General features: G+C 45.3%; 1 pseudogene; it reads right to left on the reverse strand.

Moving 5' to 3' along the window:
- Positions 1 to 26251, reverse strand: part of LOC135542054 (membrane-associated guanylate kinase, WW and PDZ domain-containing protein 3-like) — a 157414-nt pseudogene that overhangs the window by 40820 nt on the left and 90343 nt on the right.

Here is a 26251-nt window from a genome sequence, read left to right on the forward strand (position 1 = left end):
GTGGGTTAGAAGTTTACATACACAAACTTGACTGTGCCTTTAAACAGCTTGGAAAATTCCAGAAAATGATGTTATGGCTTTAAAAGCTTCTGATAGGCAAATTGACATCATTTGAGTCAATTGGAGGTGTACCCGTGGACGTATTTCAAGGCCTACCTTCAAACTCAGTGCCTCTTTGCTTGGCATCATGGGAAAATCTAAAGAAATCAGCCAAGACCTCAGAGAGAAAATAAATTGAAGACCACCACAAGTCTGGTTCATCCTTGGGAGCAATTTCCAAATGCCTGAAGGTACCACGTTCATCTGTACAAACAATAGTACGCAAGTATAAACACCATCGGACCACACAGCCGTCATACCGTTCAGGAAGGAGACGCGTTCTGTCTCCTAGAGATTAACATACTTTGGAGCGAAAAGTGCAAATCAATCCCAGAACAACAGCAAAGGACCTTGTGAAGATGCTGGAGGAAACAGGTACAAAAGTATCTATATCCACAGTAAAACAAGTCATATATCGACATAACCTGGATGGCTGCTCAGCAAGGAAGAAGCCACTGCTCCGTGAAGCACGGTTGGGATGTTGTGAGTGAGCTTTGCAGCAGGAGGGACTGCTGCACTTCACAAAATAGATGGCATCATGAGGAATGAAAATTATGTGGATATATTGAAGCAACATCTCAAGACATCAGTCAGGAAGTTAAAGCTTGGTTGCAAATGCATCTTCCAAATGGACAATGACCCCAAGCATACTTCCAAAGTTGTGGCAAAATGGCTTAAGGACAACAAAGTCAAGGTATTGGAGTGGACAACACATTGCCCTTACCTTAATCCTATAGAAAATGTGTGGGCAGAACTGAAAAATCGTGTGCGAGCAAGGAGGCCTACAAACCTGACTCAATGGGCCAAAATTCACCCAACTTATAGTGGGAAGCTTGTGGAAGGCTACCTGAAATGTTTGACCCAAGTTAAACCATTTAAAGACAATGCTATCAAATACTAATTGAGTGTATGTAAACTTCTGACCCACTGGGAATGTGATGAAAGAAATAAAAGCTGAAATAAATCATTCTCTCTACTATTATTCTGACATTTCACATTCTTAAAATAAAGTGGCGATCCTAACTAACCTAAGACAGGGACTTTTTACTAGGATTAAATGGCAGGAATTGTGAAAAACGGAGTTTAAATGTATTTAAGGTGTATTTTAAGGTATATTTAAGGCTAAGGTGTATGTAAACTTCTGACTTCAACTGTATATAATCGTTCAACTGTATATACAGAAATTGGTTCAGTTATTGCCTAAAATGAATGTGTTCATATGGGCAGAATATTGTTGTAACGATTCTCGTCCTCGTCTGATGAGGAATATGAAGGATCAGAACAAAATGCAGCGTGGTACGTGTCCATGTTAACTTTATTAATCTGAACACAAAATAACAAAGGTGAAACAACGAAACAGTCCTATCAGGTGACAAAACACAAAACAGGAAACAACTACCCACAAACACAGGCTGGTACAGGCTACCTAAGTATGGTTCCCAATCAGAGGCAGCTGTCAATCGTTGTCTCTGATTGAGAACCATACTTAGGCAGCCTGTTTTCCCACTATGGGTTGTGGGTAGTTGTTTTCCGTTTCAGTATTTGCACCATACGGGACTGTTTCGGTTTTCATTTATTCTCTTGTTCTTTTGTATTTAGTGTTCAGTTAATTAAAGGCAATATGAACACGTACCACGCTGCACTTTTGTCTACTCCTTCTTCCTCAGACGAACATCGTTACAATTGTTTAGAAATTAGTTCATATGATTATATAAAGGCTGAAGGCTAAAAACAGTCTATACTATATCAAGGCCTATATCGAGTTAAAAAAATGTTTTAAAGAATGTATTTTCTCCTCAAATAGACGCAGGCAAGAAGTGTTACCACGGTCCACAATTTCATCGGTTTCATCCTGGGTCTCCAGGCTTTTCACCTTCAGTCCATTCATCGTCACCTTTCGGATGCAAATCTGAGCATTGTCCGGGATATGGTTGTGTTCTCCAGATAACTTTGCGATAACCCAATCAGTGAGGGTTCTGTGACCTCTGCATTGGAAACATCATATTCAGTCCACTTCCAGAAGGACTTATTTGCAGTCTGTCTTTCCCGTGGGTGTAGCCTTCATGCACCAGGATATGTTTTCCATGCACAGAGAGGATCTATTTGGGTTCCAATGCAGCTTCTTCTGATCTCCTCTAAGAATAATGAATTCTGAGGGTAGCAGTGAAAGATCGTTTTTAGCCGAATATTTGGATTATTAGCATATGCACGACATGCAATACGATTGCTGGACTATCGAAGCCATCCATCTAATCCATTTATTCAGATCTGGCAGTTCAAAGAGGATAGTTTCAATGGTAATGAATTGGGCCTAGTTATTGTTCATTAGCAGCATACATTTGCATCGATTCTCTTAAATCTCTTAAATAATCTCTAATAATCCAAATATTCTCTTCTTTTGCAATGTTTAGTCTACTGTACTGTTTGTCTGTCTGGACTGTCTGCCTGTCTTGGTGATAATCTTAAGATAATAAAATACTAAAATAGTATTCCTTAGTTCGTGTGCCTATTATTATTTTACATTTAAGTATGACCTCCTAAACTAGAACTGTATTTTGTATACATTCTAATAACATTTTAGTAGTCCAAATTCGTGTTATATAAAATCATCCCTTGTATTAATGGCAGTGTCGATTGCCTGTCAATTTTATAAGCATTTATCTGTGAAATTAGACATTGAATTTGAGCCCTGTTTCAACAATCATCAGCTGATTGAGAAAATCATTTTCAGAATAACAGTAAATAACAGCTGTTATGACACACAGCACACAAGGTTTTTCTAAAACATTTTGATGTTTCATACTTTACGGAAAGTATAGTTGAAATTATACAGGCTAGAAATGAAGGCCTATACTGTAGCATTAAAAAACTGGTTCAAAAGCTAAAAAGCTTTATTTCCTTGTAATTCATTTTATTCAATGGCTTCACCTGAGTGTCCTCGCCAGCCAGGGTAGGACCGCACTTTACAACATTCCAATGTTATAGTCTTATGAATTGCTCATGCATATTTTTTTTATTGAAAATGGGAACAATGGGAGAGATGGACAAATGCTGATTTACTGACAACATTCTCATTCATATTATCAAGACATGAGGTGAGTATCAAACTAGTTTTAAAAGATGCCCTTGCCTAAAATGTGAATCTCAGATACGTAGATCTTTAGCATAATAGCCTAAAGTGTCAATTAAAAATATGGTGTTCTGTTATTTTGAAATAGCCTAAATGTACAGTATGATAATGAGACTAAATTAAACAACATAAGATAAATAGATTTTGTGATGTTGTCCTATATAAAATTAACTTATTACACTTGTTAAAATGTAAGGCAAAAAAGGCAGACATTTCATATAAACTTTGGTTTTCTGTGGTCCAAATTTCAAAATAATTTTTATTTTTAAGACTTTCCGTTGGTAGGCCTAACCATGTGTCTCTCCTCATTCAGAAAGCCTGTTCACTAATGTCAATACCAAAGCTGATAATTGTGACTTGATTTAATTAGAATGATGTGAATAAAGATGATGAGAGCCCACTACAGCCTAACCCTTTAATCATAACCTATTGTTACTTTGTGTCTCTAAAATCACATTTCCATAGTCATGTGATAGTCTTTTTTTTACTTAGTCAGTTAAGAACAAATTCTTATTTACAATGACAGCCTACCCTGGCCAAACCCTAATGATGCTGGGCCAATTGTGTACCGCACTATGGGGCTCCCAATCACAACTGGTTGTGATACAGCCTGGAATTGAACCAGGGTCTGTAGTGTCATCTCTCTAGCACTGAGATGCAGTGCCTTAAACCACTGCGCCACTCAGGAGCCCCTTCTATTTTCATAACTGATAAAAAATTCAGTATATAGCCTATACATAATATTCTGTCTATATGAACACATTTATTTTAGTCCATATAAAGAACTGCTATGCATGAGTTAATGAAAAGTATCAAACAGACACATTGTTCCACATTCTCGAATAAAAAACAAATAAACAGGCAATAGTGGGAGGGGCTCATCCGCCACTGAACATGTCTGTCTCGACAGACATGTGTGATTGGTTCTTCCCCTGATTAGTGATTCTGAGTGAATCCCAATGTGACACATCTCACTCCTATTATCAGGGAACCGGGGTTACTATAGTAATCCTAAATTGTATGGTATTAATGCTCCTGTGCTCATCTCCCTCACAGCAGTTTGTCAGAGATGGCTTCATTAACCCTGGTGGCACAGCGATAGCAGGGACAGATTGGGGGCCACTTAGCTAATAGTCATCTGTCTCCTGCCACCCTGACATTCATCAGCCAGACGCTATAGCATACGTATTAATTACAAACATATCTCTCGGCCCCTGGTAAATGTGCGTCAGGTTAGTGAGGGTGTGTGAAAGTGACAAGTCAGAAGAGATTTCTGCTATTATTTGTCATATTAAACTGTTTCATAAGCTGACAAGGAGAGGGGGTGGTTTGTTTGACATAACCATTGCAAATGTCATGTTGATGAGCTTCATCTTCTGAGTGGCGCAGCGGTCTAAGCCACTGCATTTCCATGCTAGGCATCACTACAGGCCCTGGTTCAATCCTGGGCTGTATCGCAACAGGCCATGATCGGGTGTCCCATAGGGCAGTGCAGAATTGGCCCAGCGTCGTCCGGGTTAGGGGAGGGTTTGCCTGGGGTAGAAATCTGTTCTTGAAATAAAACAAATACAAATATACACTAACAGACATGGACAGACTTCAATGTATACAGTACTTTACACTGATGTATTCCTTGCTAAATGCACCAAGGAAAAGCACAGGAGTCAGAAACAGCCACAGTTATTGCTAGGCATCAGTCCACTGATTTCATGTACTCAACCCACTAGAGAATTTAGTGCATTTAGCAAGGCATACATCAGTGTAAAGTACTGTATACATTGAAGTCTGTCCAGGGTTTCCCAACTGGCGGCCAGCCAAGTGCTGAGCTAAACAATTATAATATGTTTTTATTTTTACATTTTTATTGTTGGACATAAAAGACTGTAAAAACACCAACAAATCAGCTCCAAGTGATTTTAATTTTGGAGAGTTGTTCCAAAGTATTCACAAGCATAATAGAGAGATATACACAAAGTGTACAAAACATTAAGAACACCTCCTCTTTCCATGACATAGACTGACCAGGTGAATCCAGGTGAAAGCTATGATCCCTTATTGATGTCACTTCTTAAATACACTTCAATCAGTGTAGATGAAGGGGAGGACACAGCTTAAAGGAGACAATTGAGACATGGATTGTGTATGTTGTGCCATTCAGAGGGTGAATGGGCAAGACAAACAATTTAAGTGCCTTTGAATGGGGTATGGTAGTAGGTGCCAGGCGTACCGGTTTATGTCAAAGAACTGCAATGCTGCTGAGGTTTTCATGCTCAACAGTTTCACATGTGTACCCAAAGGACATACAGCCAACTTGACACAACGGTGGAAAGCATTGAAGTCAACATGGGCCAGCATCCCTGTGGATTGCTTTCGACACCTTGTAGAGTCCATGCCCTGACGAATTGAGGGCAAAAGGGGGTGGAGCAACTCAATATTAGACAGGTGTTCTTAATATTTTATGCACTTAGTGTATGCGATCATATACAAAAGTAAGCAAATATAAAATGATTATGTTTAGTATTATACCTGTTTGGGCTTCTTGCTGTCAATTTGCAATCTACAAATGACTTACAATTATGCTCCGGCCCCCTGACCATCCACTCAAGATATAATCATCCCACTGCTCCAGGCCCATATGTTCTCATAGAAATCAGAATCATGAACACAGTGGGATTCCCTGCCCAAAATACATTTGAGAATAATTTGAATTAGACAGACTTTCCCATTTCCTAGTAACAGTGATGTCAGCAGCGCCAAACTATGTGCGTTGTTAATTTCTGGGCAGCTGTCCTTGTGCTGTGCCGCCTGACCAGACCTGAACCACACAGAAGAGCAGAGCCGGAGTGAGGGCTGAGCCCAGACAGACTCCCTCTCAGAGCCTGGCACAGATGGCTGTGTCATGAAACCTGGGACCCTGTGGGTCACCCTGGCACAAACTGCATCCCGGCAGCAACGCCTGGGAGAGTGGAGAGGCCTCAGGTCACTGGGCAGGGCAGGTCTGGCACGACACTGGGTGGGCCTGTGTGGCCTGTGTGGTGGTGGGGGGTTAACAGGGCCAGGAATGACAGGAAGTAAGGGAAGAGAGAGGATAATAGTGCTAGTTCTCTGACTGTCTGGCACAGCAGTACAAATCAGCCAGAGAGCAGGGATGCAAGCTATAGCAGCTATTGGCTAATGGGCTATTCGAAACACCATTAAGATTAGCGAAGGATCAAATTGAAGAGTAATATGGTTACAACATACTCTAAAAGTCAGTTGGTCTAGTCAAATGTATGGGCACTAAAAATTAGGACATAAATAAACTAGAGGGCTCGAATACAGCAGGCTACTCCAGCAGAACTGGGTCGTGTTCATTTTTCACACACTCACTCAGTATACTCTTTATGGCAAAAGAGGATACAGTTCAAGCACATATAAATATAAAAAATCCCATTCCGCTATCAAATGACCTCCACAGCTATACTGAGTTTACTCATAGTGCAGGGAGACCACAGCTCTGTGCCAGTAGGGCAGTTCCCAATTGAGATTGAAAGGTGTCTGCAGAAAGAATGGGGTATCAGCTATGACATGTCACCTTGAGTTTGAAAAATCTATTTTGGTTATTGAGCTACAGTAACCAAAGCAGTACAGGGCAGTACACTACAGCACAGCAACATGGAGTAGGGTAGAGTACAGTTCAGTACAGTGAAGTTAAGTACAGTAAATTACAGTTCAGTACAGTAGTGAGGCAGAGTGAGAGAGAGGGAGAGGTTGTCCAGACTCAGACGGTTGTTAACACTCGGTTTTACCACCAGATAACAGAAAGTGAAAGAAAACAGTAACCAGCTGAACATAACAGTATGCCAGTGGGAGGCAGGACAGTAGCAGGCGACCCAACTGTGGTTTGTGGCTACTATCATTTCCCATTGTAGCCAATTCATTTGCAGTGATTCAGTTATCAATTTGGTAACAGAATTGCAAGTTTGAATCACTTAAAAATTCCTAAACAAAATTGATATCAGTAAAATCACTATAACCAATTGGTAGGTCTGTTACTTCTGTAAGATTTCATCATCCTCCCTCTTCATGAGGATATGTGGGTCTTTGTTAACGGAATTACAATGCACAAGGCAATATTTCTCTAAAACTAAATATAAGTGTTGATATTCATTGCCAGTTGTCTTGCCATCAACATTATTGTGTTTGGACGTATTTCTGATACCATTTCTAAGGCCCCTTTTGCATCTGTTTATCCGGTAATCAAAGCCTTTACTTATGCCTAATTTTTAAGATGGAACATTTTTTTAAATTAATCTATGCCTTAATTTCCCCAAATCATAGACTCTTAGCTTTCCTGTGGGGCTCAGTTGGTGGAGCATGGTGCTTGCAATGCCAGGGTTGTGGGTTCAATTCCCACTGGGGACCAGTACAAAAATGTGTGCACTTACAACTTATTGAAAGTTGCTCTGGATAAGAGTGTCTGCTAAATGACAAAAATGTACATTTGACACATAATTTGATATGCTCCTATGAACTTCACATGTTGGTGCTCATGGGTCTTTTAGATGGAAATGCCCAGCAGCCAAACATGTTTCTGTCGAGGACCTACCACTATCAGGGTGTTCAATGGACAGCAAAGTTCAGCCGAGAGCCTTGGAAAGTCAATACACATATATTCACCCAGCCAAACACTGCTAGTGTACAGATTTGAGAGCTTGCCGTTGAACAGCTGACTCTGGGCGCTTGGCTGAAGTCCTATAAATCTATCCCTGGTCCTCTTCTCTCTCTCTAGACTAATCAAATCATTCAGAATGTGTGCTTTACTACAGCCCAGCTAAACACCATTCTGTGTAGTGTGTTATCTGGCTGCCTGTAAAGGTGCAGAAAAACCCACAGGTCTGGCTGCAGCTGAGAGATGAAGGGAAGCTCACAGTCGCGGGTGGCTGTCTCTTGACTTGGCAGCTCCTGAATCCTGCAGCTCCTTTCTTACCGTATGTGATCTCAATTCTGTATTTCCCCCAAACCAACAGGGCTGCGATTTGCTCAAAGTGTGTGTGAGGAGGTGTCAGTGTTGACCTGCGTCTGTCAGCTGTGAGTTGACTGACAGGAATGGGAATCTCAGAGAGCATCACATCAGAGGGCTCAGAAGACTGTCAACAGCCAGGACCTGCCAGTGCCAAACCCCTTCATAGAAGCGGTGCTGCTGCTTGGTAAGACTCTTACTCCATATGGGGATTTGACTTCATCTTTAAACTCTCCATCACAGGGAATATAAACGGGAGGCAATAGGAGAGACACTGCAGAGAAGGATAAGTGAAATGGGCCAACCACTAGACCAGAGGTGCGCCTCTGACATCCAAAGACTGAGTCCATTCCATTCTGATTCCACAGCAGACAGCTGGGATTTGGTGTATGAAAGACTGAGTCCATTCCATTCTGATTCCACAGCAGACTGTCACGCCCTGGTCGTAGTATATTGTGTTTGTCTTTTTGTCTTTATTTATTTAGTCAGGCCGGGGTGTGACATGGGTTTATTGTGGTGTGTTTTGTCTTGGGGTGTTGTTAGGTGTTGGGTGTGTGGCATAGTGGGGGTATCTAGCATAGTCTATGGCTGTCTGGAGTGGTTCTCAATCAGAGGCAGGTGTTTATCGTTGTCTCTGATAGGGAACCATATTTAGGCAGCCATATTCTTTGAGTATTTCGTGGGTGATTGTTCCTGTCTCTGTGTTTGTGTTCACCAGATAGGCTGTATAGGTTTTCACGTTCGTTCTTTGTTTTGTTCGTTATTTCATGTCTAGTTCATTTCATTAAAGAACATGAATAACCACCACGCTGCATTTTGGTCCGCTTCTCCTTCGACAGACGAGAACCATTACAGAATCACCCACCACAACGGGACCAAGCGGCGTGGTAACAGGCAACAGCAACAGCAGGAGCAACAAAGAGAGGAATGGACATGGGAGGACGAATTGTACGGAGAAGGACCTTGGGATCAGCCTGGAGAATATCGCCACCCCAACGAAGAACTGGAGGCGGTGAAAGCTGAGAGGCGCTGGTATGAGGAGGCAGTACGGCGACGCGGATGGAAGCCTGAGAGTCAGCCCCAAAAATGTATTGGGGCGGGCTCACAGGGAGTATGGCGACGCTAGGTAGGAGACCTACGCCAACTTCCTGTGGTTACCGGGGGGCCAGAGAGACCGGGCAGGCACCGTGTTATGCTGTGGTGCGCACGGTGTCTCCAGTGCGGGTGCATAGCCCGGTGCGGTATATCCCAGCTCCGCGTATCGGCCGGGCTAGATTGAGCGTCGAGCCAAATGCCATGAAGCCGGCTCTACGCATCTGGTCCCCAGTGCGTCTCCTTGGGCCGGCTTACATGGCACCAGCCTTGCGCACGGTGTCCCCGGTTCGCCTGCATAGCCCAGTGCAGGCTAATCCACCTCGCCGCACTGGTAGAGCGACCGGGAGTATTCAACCGGGTAAGGTTGGGCAGGCTCGGTGCTCAAGAGCTCCAGTGCGCCTGCACGGTCCGGTCTACCCACTACCACCTCCACGCACCAGCCCTCCGGTGGCAGCTCCCCGCACCAGGCTTCCTGTGCGTGTCCTCGGCCCAGTACCACCAGTGCCAGCACCACGCATCAGGCCTACAGTGCGCCTCGCCTCTCCAGTGCTGCCCGAGCCTTCCTCCTCTCCTGCACTGCCGGAGTCTCCCGCCTGTTCAGCGCAGCCAGAGCCTTCCTCCTCTCCTGCGCTGCCGGAGTCTCCCGCCTGTTCAGCGCAGCCAGAGCTGCCAGCCTGCCTGGTTGCAGCCAGAGCTGTCAGTCTGCATGGAGCAGCCAGAGCTGCCAGTCTGCATGGAGCAGCCAGAGCTGCCAGTCTGCATGGAGCAGCCAGAGCTGTCAGTCTGCATGGAGCAGCCAGATTTGCCAGTCTGCAAGGAGCTGCCAGTCTGCAAGGAGCTGCCAGTCTGCAAGGAGCTGCCAGAGCTGCCAGTCTGCATGGGGCAGCCAGAGCTGCCAGTCTGCAAGGAGCTGCCAGTCTGCAAGGAACTGCCAGTCTGCAAGGAGCTGCCAGTCTGCAAGGAGCTGCCAGTCTGCAAGGAGCTGCCAGAGCTGCCAGTCTGCATGGAGCAGCCAGAGCTGCCAGTCTGCATGGAGCAGCCAGAGCTGCCAGTCTGCAAGAAGCCGCCAGAGCTGCCAGTCTGCAAGAAGCCGCCAGAGCTGCCAGTCTGCATAGAGCAGCCAGAGCAGCCAGTCAGCATGGAGCAGCCAGAGCTGCCAGTCAGCATGGAGCAGCCAGAGCCGCCAGTCAGCCAGACTCTTCCAGATCCGCCAGTCAGCCAGACTCTTCCAGATCCGCCAGTCAGCCAGACTCTTCCAGATCTGCCAGTCAGCCAGACTCTTCCAGAGCCGCCAGTCAGCCAGCCTCTTCCAGATCCGCCAGTCAGCCAGACTCTTCCAGATCCGCCAGTCAGCCAGACTCTTCCAGATCTGCCAGTCAGCCAGACTATTCCATATCTGCCAGTCAGCCAGACTCTTCCAGATCTGCCAGTCAACCAGACTCTTCCAGATCCGCCAGTCAGCCAGACTCTTCCAGAACCGCCAGTCAGCCAGACTCTTCCAGAGCCGCCAGTCAGCCAGCCTCTTCCAGATCCGCCAGTCAGCCAGACTCTTCCAGATCCGCCAGTCAGCCAGACTCTTCCAGATCTGCCAGTCAGCCAGACTATTCCATATCTGCCAGTCAGCCAGACTCTTCCAGATCTGCCAGTCAGCCAGACTCTTCCAGAGCCGCCAGTCAGCCAGCCTCTTCCAGATCCGCCAGTCAGCCAGACTCTTCCAGATCCGCCAGTCAGCCAGACTCTTCCAGATCTGCCAGTCAGCCAGACTATTCCATATCTGCCAGTCAGCCAGACTCTTCCAGATCTGCCAGTCAACCAGACTCTTCCAGATCCGCCAGTCAGCCAGACTCTTCCAGAACCGCCAGCCAGCCAGGATCTGCCGGATCCAACTACCTGCCTGAGCTGAGCTTCCTCTCAGTGCTGGGCTTCCTCTCAGTGCTGAGCTTCCCATCAGTGCTGAGCTTCCCATCAGTGCTGAGCTTCCCAACAGTGCTGAGCTTCCCCTCAGTCCCGAGCGTCCCCTCAGTCCCGAGCGTCCCCTCAGTCCCGAGCGTCCCCTCAGTCCCGAGCTTCCCCTCAGTCCCGAGCTGCCCCTCAGTCCCGAGCTGCCCCTCAGTCCAGTGGGGTTCTGGGTGAGGACCACTAGGCCATGGTCGGCGGCGAGGGTGGACTATCCAAGGACGCGAGGAGGAAGGACTAAGACATTGATAGAGTGGGGTCCACGTCCTGCGCCGGAGCCGCCAGCATGGACAGACGCCCACCCAGACCCTCCCCTATGGTTTTGGTGTGCGTCCGGGAGTCCGCACCTTAGGGGGGGGTTCTGTCACGCCCTGGTCGTAGTATATTATGTTTGTCTTTATTTATTTGGTCAGGCCGGGGTGTGACATGGGCTTATTGTGGTGTGTTTTGTCTTGGGGTGTTGGATGTGTGGCTTAGTGGGGGTATCTAGCATAGTCTATGGCTGTCTGGAGTGGTTCTCAATCAGAGGCAGGTGTTTATCGTTGTCTCTGATTGGGAACCATATTTAGGCAGCCATATTCTTTGAGTATTTCGTGGGTGATTGTTCCTTTCTCTGTGTTTGTGTTCACCAATTTTCACGTTCGTTCTTTGTTTTGTTCGTTATTTCATGTCTAGTTCATTTCATTAAAAAACATGAATAACCACCACGCTGCATTTTGGTCCGCTTCTCCTTCGACAGACGAGAACCGTTACACAGACAGCTGGGATTTGGTGTATGAAAGACTGAGTCCATTCCATTCTGATTCCACAGCAGACAGCTGGGATCTGGTGTATGAAAGACTGAGTCCATTCCATTCTGATTCCACAGCAGACAGCTGGGATTTGGTGTATGAAAGACTGAGTTTAAAGAGAGGAGATTATCATGTTATTGCCATAATCATCAAACAATGTGAAAAAAATCCCCGGCTCCAATCCCTTCACGACATAAATACTCTGAGACTATTCAACCCCATAATACAGGGTAAGTACTTAATGTGCCATTGTAGTATCACTAAAGTAAAACAACTGATAATAATTCTTTCAACTGTAATGGACGACATAGAGTATCAGGAAAACCCAGAAACAGCCTTCCTTGTGTCAACAACCCTACAGATAAAACATATTTCTATTCGCCTCTCAGTGACAATATGAACTATCATCCCCGAGCTATAACAGCATTTGCTATGGTTACTTACAGTACAGGAGGTCACACATGAGCCAAGTTCAGTGTGTCACCACTGAGGCAAAAATGAAGCAGATTTTCCCTCGTAAAGAAGAGGACTCCTCTTCTGTCTGAGAGGATACCCCAATGATGGAAACCAACTTAAAGATATCCAGTATCTGCCAGTAGTTTTTGGAAGCTGGCAATGAACACAGCCTCCCTCATAGGAGTGGCAGGCAGTCTAGTGGTTAGAGCGTTGGGCCAGTAACCGAAAGGTTGCGAGATTGAATCCCTGAGCTGACAAGGTAAAAAAATCTGTCATTCTGCCCCCTGAACAAGGCAGTTAATCCACTGGTCCTAGGCCGTCATTGTAAATAAGAATTTGTTCTTAACTGACTTGCCTAGTTAAATAAATAAAATAGGTAGAGAGGGCCATCATCACATGAGTAAATAGCTCCTCCTCTGCAGTAGTGGGTTCAGCAGTTTGAAAGATCTACTGAGAGTGGTGATCAGGTGGGCCAGCACATTGCTGCTCTACAGATTAAAAGAGCTCTTAATGGATAGAGCAGCACACGGGCTCTTGAGTATCCTTGTGATCAAAGGTTTCAGTTCTAACAAGCCTCTTAATCATGTTCCCCTGACCAATCAATTTAGCCTTGGTCAATGCAATTGACTACTAAGCTTATTAATCAATTCATTATTGAACGCTTCCTTAGTGAGTGCTCACCATCGTAGGTTCCACTCTCCAGCAGAAGGCCACTCTCCTCCAGGATACGGAAGTCTCCCACGCTGATGAAGTTGTAGTCTACCCCCGGCACCTCCCCTTCTCTTGGCAGCCGTGTGGTGCCTGTCAATCACACAAACAAACACACACCTATGAGCATATGAGAATGCAACGACAGCCTAAGACAGAATGAGCCCATGAACACTGATAGAAATGGTAGAACATTTGATTTGATTTAGGAAACATGGAGTGAGGGCCACCGGTATCACAGATGATGTAACCAAAAGAAAGGGACATGGTGCTTGTGTGATATGAGCATCAGGGAGTTCACAGCATTCTCTCATTAACAGTATGTCTGTTTCTGTCTCCCCATGAAAGCTTTGGTCCCAGAAAATGTCCCCCATGGCCCAATTACTGAGGGCACCACTACCTGCCAAGCCTCTATCTTGCCTGCAGCATCATCCAGATGTCACATCAATATTACTGCTCCTGTAATTATTCCATTGTCAACCTGTTGAGGGAAAGACAAAGAGGACGAACTATGCTTTGCTTTCAGGGTGCTATGTATCTACTTGAAAGCAGAAAGTATTTTAGCACACTGAAAAAAATAATCCTGACACAGTCAATAGTTAATTTACGGTTACTTTCAAATGAGCTGTGGGAGCAGAAATTCCCCAGATAATAAATGTTCCTGATGAAAATGAAATGCAGTTCATTGAGCAGACAAGAGAAATAGGAAGATGTATGAACGCTTTATCACAGAGAACAGTCATTTCCTGCCATTATGCATAGTCATTCACATGGTCACGTTCATCGGAAGCAATCACTTTTCCCTCAGCAGTGGAACTCTTGGCAATGTGTGTGTGTTTGTGTTTGTTTGTGTGTGCGTGTGTGTGTGTGTGTGTGTATGTGTGTGTGAGAGCGACAATGAGAATGCATGAACATTTGTCTACCTTGGACCCAAATTGGCGCCCCAACAAGTCTTTCATAATCTCTCACTTTTAAATACTGTGCACGTGTCTGTGTGTGCATGCCCCTGTGTGTGTGTTTGTATGTATGTGTGAGAGCGACAATGAGAATGCATGAACATTTGTCTACCTTGGACCCAAATTGGCGCCCCAACAAGTCTTTCATAATCTCTCCCTTTTAAATACTGCGGTCCTACTTTTAAAAGACCTGGCTTGCATGGATACCACAGCCACAGACAAAGACACACGCCACAACAGAGACATCAGAGGCGGTTTCACTCAGAAAAAGAGGGACAGAAAAATAACATGGCATTTTTTTTGCATTGTTTCATGTTGGCACTTGAAAATGCCACTGGGATTCGCTGTCAAATAATACAGAGGGAAGAAAGCATTGCAAAAACGAGGAGCATCAGTCTTTTTGTGGCCATAGCACTTACTTTGAAGATGAGACACTCTGAACTTCTGATGTCTCAGTAATGCCTGACTGCAAGCATTAGCTTTTTTTAATGCTAGAAAATGGGTTATAGCTAAAAAATTTAGAAGTGTGTAGGATTGTCAAAAATGTTTTACTAAAGATCTGTATTACGTTAAAGCCAGAATTCAGGACAATCATGTATTCAAGGTCATGGTATGTCTCTTACAAAGTCCTCAGATGTAACGCTTGTCCTCTTCTTCTGACAAGGAGTAAGAGATATCAGACCATTTTAATATGTAAAACTGAACACCACAAAATACAAAATAACAAAGTGAAAGAACAAACGAAAATCAAAACAGTCCCGTATGGTGCAAACACAGACACAGGAAACAATCACCCACAACTCAAAAGTGAAACCAGGCTACCTAAGTATGGTTCTCAATAAGGGACAATCATAGAAAAAGGAACATAGACAACCCACCCCACTCACGCCCTGACCATACTAAAACAAAGACATAACAAAAGAACTAAGGTCAGAACGTGACAGTACACCCCCCCAAAGGTGCGGACTCCAGCCGCAAAACCTGAACCTATAGGGGAGGGTCTGGGTGGGTGTCTGTCAGCGGTGGCAGCTCTGGTGCAGGACGTGGACCCCACTCCACCATAGTCTTTCTCCGCCTCTTTAACCGCCTCCGTTGCCTCTTTAGAGCGGCGTCCCTCGCCGCCGACCTCGGACTGGGGACCATAGCCACGGGTCCCGAATGGACGGGAGATTCCGGCTGCACCGAACGACTTGGAGATTCCGGCAGCACCGGACAGGCGGACGGCTCTGGCAGCTCCTGGCTGACAGACGGCTCTGGCAGCTCCTGGCTGACGGGCGGCTCTGGCAGCTCCTGACTGACGGGCGGCTCTGGCAGCTCCTGACTGACGGGCGGCTCTGGCAGCTCCTGACTGACGGGCGGCTCTGGCAGCTCAGGACAGACGGGCAACTCTGGCAGCTCAGGACAGACGGGCGACTCTGGCATCTCAAGACAGACGGGCAACTCTGGCATCTCAGGACAGACGGGAGCACCTGTAGGGAGGAGACGGAGAGACAGCCTGGTGCGGGGGGCTGCCACCGGAGGGTTGGTGTGTGGAGGTGGCACCGGATAGACCGGACCGTGAAGGCGCACTGGAGGTCTCGAGCACCGAGCTTGCCCAACTCTACCTTGCTGAATGCTCCCCGTAGCCAGGCCAGTGCGGCGAGGTGGAATAGCCCGCACTGGGCTGTGCTGGGGAGACGCACTGGAGACCAGATGAGCTGAGCAGCACCGGGGACACCGTTTGCCTCACGGCATAACACGGTGCCTGCCCGGTCCTTCTCTCTCCACGGTCAGCACGGGTAGTTGGCTCAGTTGTCCTACCTGACTTAGCCACACTCCCCGTGTTCCCCCCCAAGACATTTTTGGGGCTGCCTCTCGGGCTTCCAACTGCGCTGCCGTGCTGCCTCCACATACCACCGCCTCTCGGCTTTCGCTGCCTCCAGCTATGCCTTGAGGCGGCGATACTCTCCAGCCTGTGCCCAGGGTCCCTTGCCATCCAGAATCTCCTCCCATATCCAGGAGTCCTGAGATCGCTGCTACTGCCCGTTACCACGCTGCTTGGTCCTTTGGTGGTGGGTGATTCTGTAACACTTGTCCTCTTCTTCTGACGAGGAGTAAGAGATATCGGACCAATTTGCAGTGTGGTAAGTATCCATTTTAATATTTAAAACTGAACACTACAAAATACAAAATAACAAAGGGAAAGAACAAACGAAAATCAAAACAGTCCCGTATGGTGCAAACACAGACACAGGAAACAATCACCCACAACTCAAAAGTGAAACCAGGCTACCTAAGTATGGTTCTCAATCAGGGACAACGATTGACAGCTGCCTCTGATTGAGAACCATACCAAGCCAAACACATAGACAACCCACCCCACTCACACCCTGACCATACTAAAACAAAGACATAACAAAAGAACTAAGGTCAGAACGTGACATCAGAATACAATGTCAAGCCTACTTTAGTGTGGCACTGAACTAAATTCACGCAAAAACTAAACTCAATGGTTTTATGTTACCAAGAGTTCAATCAGGAGAGTCAGATTCAGCAGCCTGTGCTGCGCCTGTGTTACCATCTAGAGGACATGGAGGCGACCCAATGAAGGAGACTCAGGGATTATCAAGGCACACAGCAAGGACCTGCGAGCACTCTCTCCCTCACTCCCTCTCTCTCTCTTGTTTGTACCATCTTTCGTGGCCCACTCACAGACCATAATGCTGCTGTGCCCTGGTCACGCCAAGGGGAGTGGGTGATGTTCGGTTTTGGTAATGGAGCATTATCAACCCAAAGTGCTAGAAAGCTCTCAAAAGCACAAGGACAGCATGGCCTTACAGGAACTGTGTGATACACACAAGAAAAGGACAGACAAATCCAGTTATTTTTATTTTTATATCTGTCTTTGATCATTTTCAGTGTATTGATTTAAAATTGATTCAGTGATATTAGCTATAAACAGAATACTTTTGATTCAGAGTAATGCATTGCAAACACATCATACAGTATTTACAGTGCTTTTGGAAAGTATTCAGACCCCTTGACTTTTTCCACATTTTGTTACATTACAGCCTTATTCTAAAATGGATGCAGTTGTTTTTTTTCTCATCAATCTACACACAATAACCCATAATGACAAAGCAAAAACAAGTTTTTAGAATTGGAAATTCTAAATTGCACATTTATTAAAAAATAACAACTGAAATATCACATTTACATAAGTATTCAGACCCTTCACTGAGTACTTTGTTGAAGGGCCTTTTACAGCCTCGAGTCTTCTTGGGTATGATGCTACAAGCCTGGCACACCTGTATTTTGTTAGTTTCTCCCATTCTTCTCTGCAGATCCTCTCAAGCTCTGTCAGGTTGGATGGTGAGTGTTGCTGCACAGCTATTTTCAGATCGTTTTCAAGTCCGGGCTCTGGCTAGGCTGCTCAAGGACAATCAGAGACTTGTTCTGAAACCACCCCTGCATTGTCTTGGCTGTGTGCTTAGGGTCTTTCTCCTGTTGGAAGGTGAACCTTCGCCTCAGTCTGAATATTTATGTAAACAAGGTAGTTCTGTGTTTTACTTTGAATACATTTTCTAACATTTCTAAAAACCTGGTGTATTGAGTGGTGCCAGGACAACAACCTCTCCCCAATGTGAGCAAGACAAAGGAGATAATTGTGAACTACAGGAAAAGGAGGGCCAAACACGCCCCCATTCACATTGATGGGTCTGTAGTGGAGCGGTCGAGAGTTTCAATGTTCCTTGGTGTCCACATCACCAACAAACTATAATGGTCCAAACACACCAAGAAAGTCGTGAAGAGGACCCGACAACGCCTTTTCCCCCTCAGGAGACTGAAAAGACTTGGCATGGGTCCCCAGATCCTCAAACATTTCTACAGCTGCACCATCAAGAGCATCCTGACCGGTTGCATCACTGCCTGGTATGGCAACTGCTCGGCATCCAACCGTAAGGCACTACAGAGGGTTGTGCATACAGCCCAGTACATCACTGGGGCCAAGCTTCCAGCCATCCAGGACCTATATACTGGCCGGTGTCAGAGGAGGACCCCCCATGTACAAATTACCTCGACTAACCTGTACCCCCGCACATTGACTTCGTACTGGTACCCCCTGTATATAGACACATTATTGTTATTTTATTGTGTTACTTTTTTTTACACTTTAGTTTATTTAGAAAATATTTTCTTAACTCTATTTTCTTAAAACTTCATTGTAACGCTCGTCGGTGGAAGAAGGTGAGGCGGTGGAAGAAGGTGAGGCGGTGGGAAAAGGTGGGAACAGGTGGGAAAAGGCTACCTAAGTATGATTCTCAATCAGAGACAACTAAACGACACCTGCCTCTGATTGAGAACCATACCAGGCCAAACACAAAAACACCACATAGAAAAAGGAGCATAGACAACCCACCCAACTCACGCCCTGACCATACTAAAACAAAGACATAACAAAAGAACTAAGATCGGAATGTAACATGCATTGTTGGTTCAGGGCTTGTAAGTAAGCATTTCACGGTACGGTCTATCTATATCTGTTGTATTCAGCGCATGTGACAAATACAATTTGATTTGATTTGATTTGGTTGAGAGAAGGACGTGATAGTGGGATAAATATTCCTCCTCTCCAAAAACGTAAATATACATGAGAGGTAAGCTGCTTACTTCACAGAAATATTTCACACTTCTGCCTGCGTTTGTGACAGTGCCATGCAGAACTGTCTGCCATAGCCTGAGGAACAGTGGGACTGTGTGTGGCTCAAACATGTTACTGTTCTTATTAGAGACTCTCCTTTGGAAAAATGTAATGGTAAATATTATGCTCTTAATTTTGTCACTTAATGTGTGTGGTAATTACATAATAATGTAGTAATTTGGAGATAAGGTCTCTGTTCTTTATGCATGTTCATCGTCCCTTCTAATAGAACCTAACATCCTTTCCTACTTTTAAGAACACAGCTATTGTGACCATTTTAAGAACACAGCTATTGTGACCATTGAGAAGAGGATAGCACCTCAACGTCTAATTTGCAGATTGATTTATATCTTCAACCACTCAAAGTAGAAGCTTTCGCATAAAAGACCGTAATCGCAGACTGCAATTTGGAGCAACGTCTGGGTTTATGAGGATGTCTTTGCATGTGTTGTCATGGCGATTTTCAAGTGTGTGAGAGAGACACTGATGGGTGCGTCTGTCATCTATAGTGTACTACATTTCACCCGGGCCCGCATAGGGTGCCATTTCAGGGCAGAGGTTGAGGAAACTTACAGGGGATGGTGCGCAGGTAGAGGTTGTCCCGGATGACCTGCTGCAGCTTGTGGTCCAACGAGCCCTTCTGGAACTGCAGGCTGAGGTAGTGGCGCAGGTCTGTGTTCAGAACCTTCCCTGAGCAGACAGAGACAGAGACACAAAGTGTTATTACACAACAAATATACAAGAGGTTCAGTTTCAAGAGGTTAGAAAACAAACAAAGGGTTAGAGGTCAAACAAGAGGTTAGAGGACAAACAATATGCTTTCCCATTCCATCAGTCACTCCAGTGAATGCACCTCATCTACACAATACAACTGACAACAAGGTTTCATATAATATGCATACAATTGTTAGACACTCACAGCTTCAATGACAACCAAGCATAAGCCAACACAACACCTTTTCCAAAGGAAGTGGTAGGTCTTGAAAACCTCAGGAGATAGCGCTTCTTCTAACCAACCCCCTAACGTCTTTGTAAAAACAGAGGAAGTTCATATAGCGCTTGAAAGGAGACAGGAACTTGAGAGTCATCCTGTAAAAGCAGAGGACAGTTTGCTGGGTGTCGGAGAAGATGCGAGGAGAGGGAGAAAAAAGAGAGGAGAGAGAGAGAATAAAGAGAGAGCAGAGAGAGAAAAGAGACCAGATCTTCAGTGTCTTGGATGTGAGCCTCGTCTCCAGGCTGGCAGTGGAGGGAGAAGTGGCTTTGAAATGGCTCGACTGGCGCTGAGCTTCAGTAATCATCATGTTCCCTCTCTCTCCTCTCTGCCGGGCAGACAAAACTCCACTCATCACAACTCTGTATGCATGGCTATGAATACTAATACATCCTTTCAGAAAGAAACAGCCCTCTAAAGTAGACAAAGCTGGTGATAGCAATTAGCTGGTGATAGCAATGGAGATGTAGAATAGGTAGAGTAATAGAATAAAGATGAGTTATGGGACAATTTCTGCATAATCTACAACCTTATCTCCTTGTTCATCAAACAATGGTCAAAATGAATACATCCCAAAATTACAAATTGTTGCTAAATATTTATTTGTGTTCTTAGAAAAACGCTTGTAGTGGAATGGGTCATGTAATGTTTGGCTACCTAACTAACTGTTATAACAGAACAAGTCATGACAAACACCATCTCCAGTAAATCCAGTGACAACATAAACATAAACAGTGATAACATAAAAACGAGTGATTACTTGTTAGGAATATCCTCATCATACTCAGTTTGACCTATATTTTTCCCCTAAAGATTGATGTTACCATAAATCAGCCCTTCTTTTGCATGCCATGTGGCATGTTTTAGGAATTACTATCCCTATGGGGGCAGCTTTTCAGGATAAAAGTTGTGCGTGTCCACTCTTCAGCTCTAAAGAGGGACAAATCACAGCTGGTCCAGGCTCACAGACACACAGACAGACACAGGGGAACAGAGGCACAATCTGCCAGCCCCAGCCCAAACTGTCCCAGAATTTGGTTGTAGTCCATGCAAGTCTTCCCTCAGAGAAATGCCAAAGAAACAGGCCATATAAACAGTCTAAAATACATCCCATACACTATATGTCACATCTCTCTGAAGACCAAGGTAATGATAACATCAAATACTTTGAAGGGTAAAGTTGATACCAGGCCACAATCGAGACTTGCAGTGCATAATCTCCCTTCAGCAAAATGTCAAATAATTTACGGTACTTAGAATATGACTGAGAATGATTCAACTTACTATGTAATTAATGTGTTACTTTGTTATTTTATTGAGAGGCTCCTGCTGTTTGCATGCACACGCATGCACGCATACACACACACAAATCCATGCGCGCACGGATGCACACACAAATGCAGGCATGCACGCACGCACACCACACACAAACAAACAAAAACGCACACACCAACCCTGTGGCTATACAATGCAGTCTTTGTGGCCTGCTCGGTCCTGTCAGATGGTGTTAGTGAGGTTGTCACACCAGAGATGAACCTCATTCCTCCTCTTCACAGATAACAGAGTCATTGTATACTCGGAGGTGGAGACTCAATGGCCTCCATAGTACCCGTCAGCCCTGTATCCTGGTGTATTTGGAGTGAGTGCAGCCAGCCAGGACAAATGAAAATAATTGAACTTCACCTCACATTCCCTGGTCTTCCAGCTCTCTCTCTCTCTCTCTCTCTCTCTCTCTCTCTCTCTCTCTCTCTCTCTCTCTCTCTCTCTCTCTCTCTGTACTTGTCTCTACTCCCTCCTTCTCTGCATCTCTCTGTACTGCCACAGTACCTATACATTTCCTCCTATGTGGTGTTTCATCTTCCCACTACTTTCTCAGTCAACTGTATATGTATCTTCCATTATCCCCATTAACATATACCCAGAGTGAATGTTACCATTACCATACACACTATTGGAAGTAACTGAAGGAATCAGAATAATTTTGAGGTGTATCAATTGGGTATGATTCCTAAAAAGATAGGTTCCTTTGATTATCAGCTTTTAAGTCACCCTCTCAATTTGTATCCCTGTTAATTACACAAGTCTTTCATCCTCATATTGGTTGGAGTTGAGTGAGTGACTCACAAATGGAAGGTTAACACCAGGAATTCTTTAACATTTATTTTCTGCTTTTTTTTAGCATCAGCAATACAGTAATCATCTGTAGAGCCTGTTGCATCTCAGGGCAGATACCAATGGAGAGGAGGAGCACTGAGGGTGGTTGACTCAGAGTCTCCACACTTTAACTAACACACACAAGTGTCCACAAACTCATGGAAACACACACACAAGCACGCACACAAATACACATGCAAACACCCAGGCACGCACACATCCAAAAGCATCTGAGAGAAGGGCTCAGGAATCTGCCACTGGGTAAAAGAGTAACAGATATCAGAGTCCCCTAATTGGTCTGTTTTCAAGACACACCTACAGTATGTAGCTTATGGTTCCACATCTCTCGAACGCATGTGGAATTCTCCAGGGAGGTCATTTATTCTGTTATCTAAATGCTACATAATGAAGATTCCCCTGACAAGGCAGGGTGTCCGGAGGTTTTGTCTCCGACCGCCATATACCATTACATGCAGTATGTCACGTGAGCAAGGAATCTTCTCCATTTGGCAAAAAGCCTTCTCCTAGATGTGTGCATCTTTGTCACGTTGGCATGAAGGATCGGGAGACAGGCGCAGGAATGCGGAATAGTTTTTATTATTAAGCCCAAATTACGGCATGACGTGTTAGGGCACGGGGACGAAGACCAAACAAACACAATACAAAACACAGGGTTGAAACCTAAACAAAAGAGCGAGGATTACCTCAAATAAATAATACAAGCGCACAATGATTATCGCACGAGACGAGACCCGTAATCATCTGTGCAATCCACAATGGCACAAAAGCCAAAACACACAGCACAGGTACTCACACGCACGAACGGACATAGCAACAATAATCAACAGACAACGGAAACCAAAGGGCACACTTATACAAGTACTAATCAGTGGGAACAGGGGAGAAGTGTGTGTGATGAATGTTCCGGAGGAATCTGTGAAAATCTTTTACTGTTCAATAGATTAAAATGTGGCAAAGTCCCAAATGTGCGTAATTAGGGTTGCAAAATTCCACTAACTTTCCCAAAATTCCCAAGTGTTCCAGAAATCCTGAATGAAGAATTCCAGATTTCCTGCTTATTCCCTCCCAATACAGGGAATTTTCTAACCTGGATTTCTGAAAAACTTGGGAATTTTGGAAAAGCAATCGGAATTTTGCAACCCTATGTGTAATGCAGAGGATACACACACACACACATTCCTTTCCTCCATATGGCTGAGGACCTTTCTGGAATCAAGGCATTTACTAACCTAGCAGTGTGTGTTGTGAAACATGCTCTAACACTGTGGTGCTCATCCCTGTGAGGCAGATGCTAGCTCCATGCCACGGTGAGGCCCAATCACAAACACAGCACTCCATCATGTAATTAATGGTGGGCTGTTGGTGTCAGTGCTTCAGATCCCCTGTGCTCAGTCAAACGCCTAGGGCCTCTGTCTCCCCAGGCCTGCTGGGACACATTCACCTGAATGACCTCTGCACCCACCATCACTCCACTGAGGTGTCAGGCTGCCCCCAAGGTGTCATCCATCCACTGCTTCTAACCTCATAGCTCTGGATGTCTATTTTGTCTGGAGAAATTGGCCCCGGGCACCTTGGGCTCCTAGTGTCTCTCTCTTTCTCTCAGACAGTGGTACTGTAGGTGTGATGCAGGTCAAGCTGCAACTCAGATAGTAAATGGTGTCTGAATTGAGTCTGTGTAGGAGTAGGAACGGCTATGGACTTCACACATCCCCAGTCCTGTAAATTAATTATCTGCACTTATATCATCAGCACAGGGTGTAGGCTACAGCAGCAGCAACATTATCTAATATAGTGCAAGGCCCTAGGATAGGCCAGAGCCTCAACCTATAGCAGTATCTGCAGAGCCTGCTGATTTAAAAGCTGTCAAGGGCCAGTGGGCTCACACGGTCACAGCTGCATCCATATTAAAGTTAACCAACCATAAGCTACACCCATCCCTCCTCCCTGCTGTGCCACAGAGCCCAGGAGAGTTGCAGAGGAGGGACGACCTTGCTCCTCTCAGCTTCATGATTAGCAGCAGTCAGCAGAAGAGTGACAGGCTTAACGGCTCCACAACCATGATAACATGAGGAGAGAAAAGAACAGAGGATCCCAGTATCTGTGAAGGGGCGAGAGGGAGTAGAGGGTTACCCTCAGGATGCTGACTCATGGTGTCGCACTCTCTCTCCTTATCTCTCTCCTTATCTCTCACTTATATCCCTCCAACTCCAACATCTGTTCTAGTTTGCTCTTCTCCTTCTTTCTCTCACTCATTCTGCCTCTGTTCATTCTCCATCTCTGTGTCTCTCTGCTGTAGGCGGTCCATCCTTCTGTTATGTCATTCGTGGGTCAGTGGAGTCAGATACAGCTGGAGAGTAAAATACACACCGACCCCATCCCAGTGTGGAGCCTTGCTTAGCATCTGGCTCAGATCAACAAAAGGATTCAGTATGATTACACTCACACATGAATGGAGCACATTTATCCACCCAATCCACTACAGTGTAACATACTGATAACAAAACTGGCCCATCTCTCCTCACACACAGACAAACAGGCGCGCACACACACTCTACCGCAGTACTCTGCTGGCGAGAGACAGATCTGTTTTATAGTTCTATCCAAAAACAAGTGTGACTTAAGTAGACTGTGTTGTTCAGTATGGTTCGGGGAGGGGCTCGTAATCCCAGGCCTGTTGTCAACTCATGTCTCCGTAAAAGTGAAGTCATGTTTGTGTGTCGCAAGAGCACTGTCATGTGCTCAGTAACTGAAAAGGGAAAAAAAGAGAAAAGAAACAAAGGAAAGCATACCAACATAGATGCTGTGAGGAACATGGGGAGAGAGAACCACAGTGATGCACAAACCCTGGCACTTTCCCTGACCTCAGGAGACACGTCTTCAGACAGAGTGACAGAGTCGCTCCCCCTCCAAGCATGCCCCTTTCAGCTTCCAACCACAACACATAAACATATCACAACAGCGAGAACATGACCTAACACTCACATCAGGATGTTAGCAACCTAGCAGGCAGCTGAAAGAAGAGAAAATGATGGAATTAGAGAGCATTTACAGTGCTGTTCATTCCGCAGTCAGCCTTAATCAAAACACTAAAAGGTCTTTATTTGCAATCATTTCAAATGCATCTCTTATCTCATTAGCTTTGGCACAGATTGACCAAAACAGCCTAGGATAATAATAAGAATAATGTGGTTGAGTCAATCAATCAGTACCATCTCCTGCTGGCTGGCTGGATTCATTCCGCAGCTCTAGTGCTGTCATCCACTAGCTAATGATGAGGGAAATGTGGTATTATATCACCGTCATCATCTTCAATGATAAGATATGAGCCTGACTACAACCTGCTCGTTAGCCGAGCGCCATTGTAAAGGGGGAACTAAAGACAGCAATCAGAGTAGACAGATCCTGGAGCCTCTCTTAGGCATGACTGACTGACTAACTGACTAACTGACTGACTGACAGACTGGCTGACTGACTGACTGACAGAGGACACTCCAATTATCGTTGTAGCTGCAGTGCACCCGATAAGCCTGAAATGGGGTTGGGCGTTGTTGTGATGACCATATCTGCTCCAGTCATTGTTTTGTGGCAGGCAGCCTTTGGAGATTTCACAAGAAGTGAAGGAGTGTGTGCGTCACTCACTCACTCACTTACGCTTTTCCATTGTGAGCGTCAGTGTGTTGATCGTTCCTAAACACGTCCCTTCCAGGTCTACTGATCTATCTTTAGGTTTGGACTGAAAGAACTAATTTCTAAATGAATATGGCTGCGTGCTTCTCATCATTTAGATGAGACAAACAAGAGAAAATAATCTGTACAGCAACCAAAAATGTACTCTGCTACTCTCTTTGACCACAGGCCACTGCTCCTCTCTCTTCTATGTCTTGTTGCAGGAGAAGGCAATCGTTTGCGAGCATTCTAAAATGGCAGTCCATCGTCCCCCAATGCATTTAATTGTTGAGTGAGCAAAAAGCGTCCCGAGGGCATGTGTACAGCGGACATCTTCAGGAGAGTGAGGGATTGTGGTGAGAGCTCAATCCCCACCCCTACACACACAGTCTCTTCACAACATAATGTTGTGTTGCTTGGTGCAGCGCTCCTTCAGACTTTGCTTGTTTGTTTGGATGTAACACTGAGGTGAGAAATTAAATCTGTCATCCAAAGCCTCAGATGAGGCCATTCCTAAAATGTCTCCTCTCTGGCTGTGGACACTC

Source organism: Oncorhynchus masou, chromosome 6 (assembly GCF_036934945.1).
Source record: "Oncorhynchus masou masou isolate Uvic2021 chromosome 6, UVic_Omas_1.1, whole genome shotgun sequence".
Taxonomy (NCBI): Eukaryota; Metazoa; Chordata; class Actinopteri; order Salmoniformes; family Salmonidae; genus Oncorhynchus; species Oncorhynchus masou.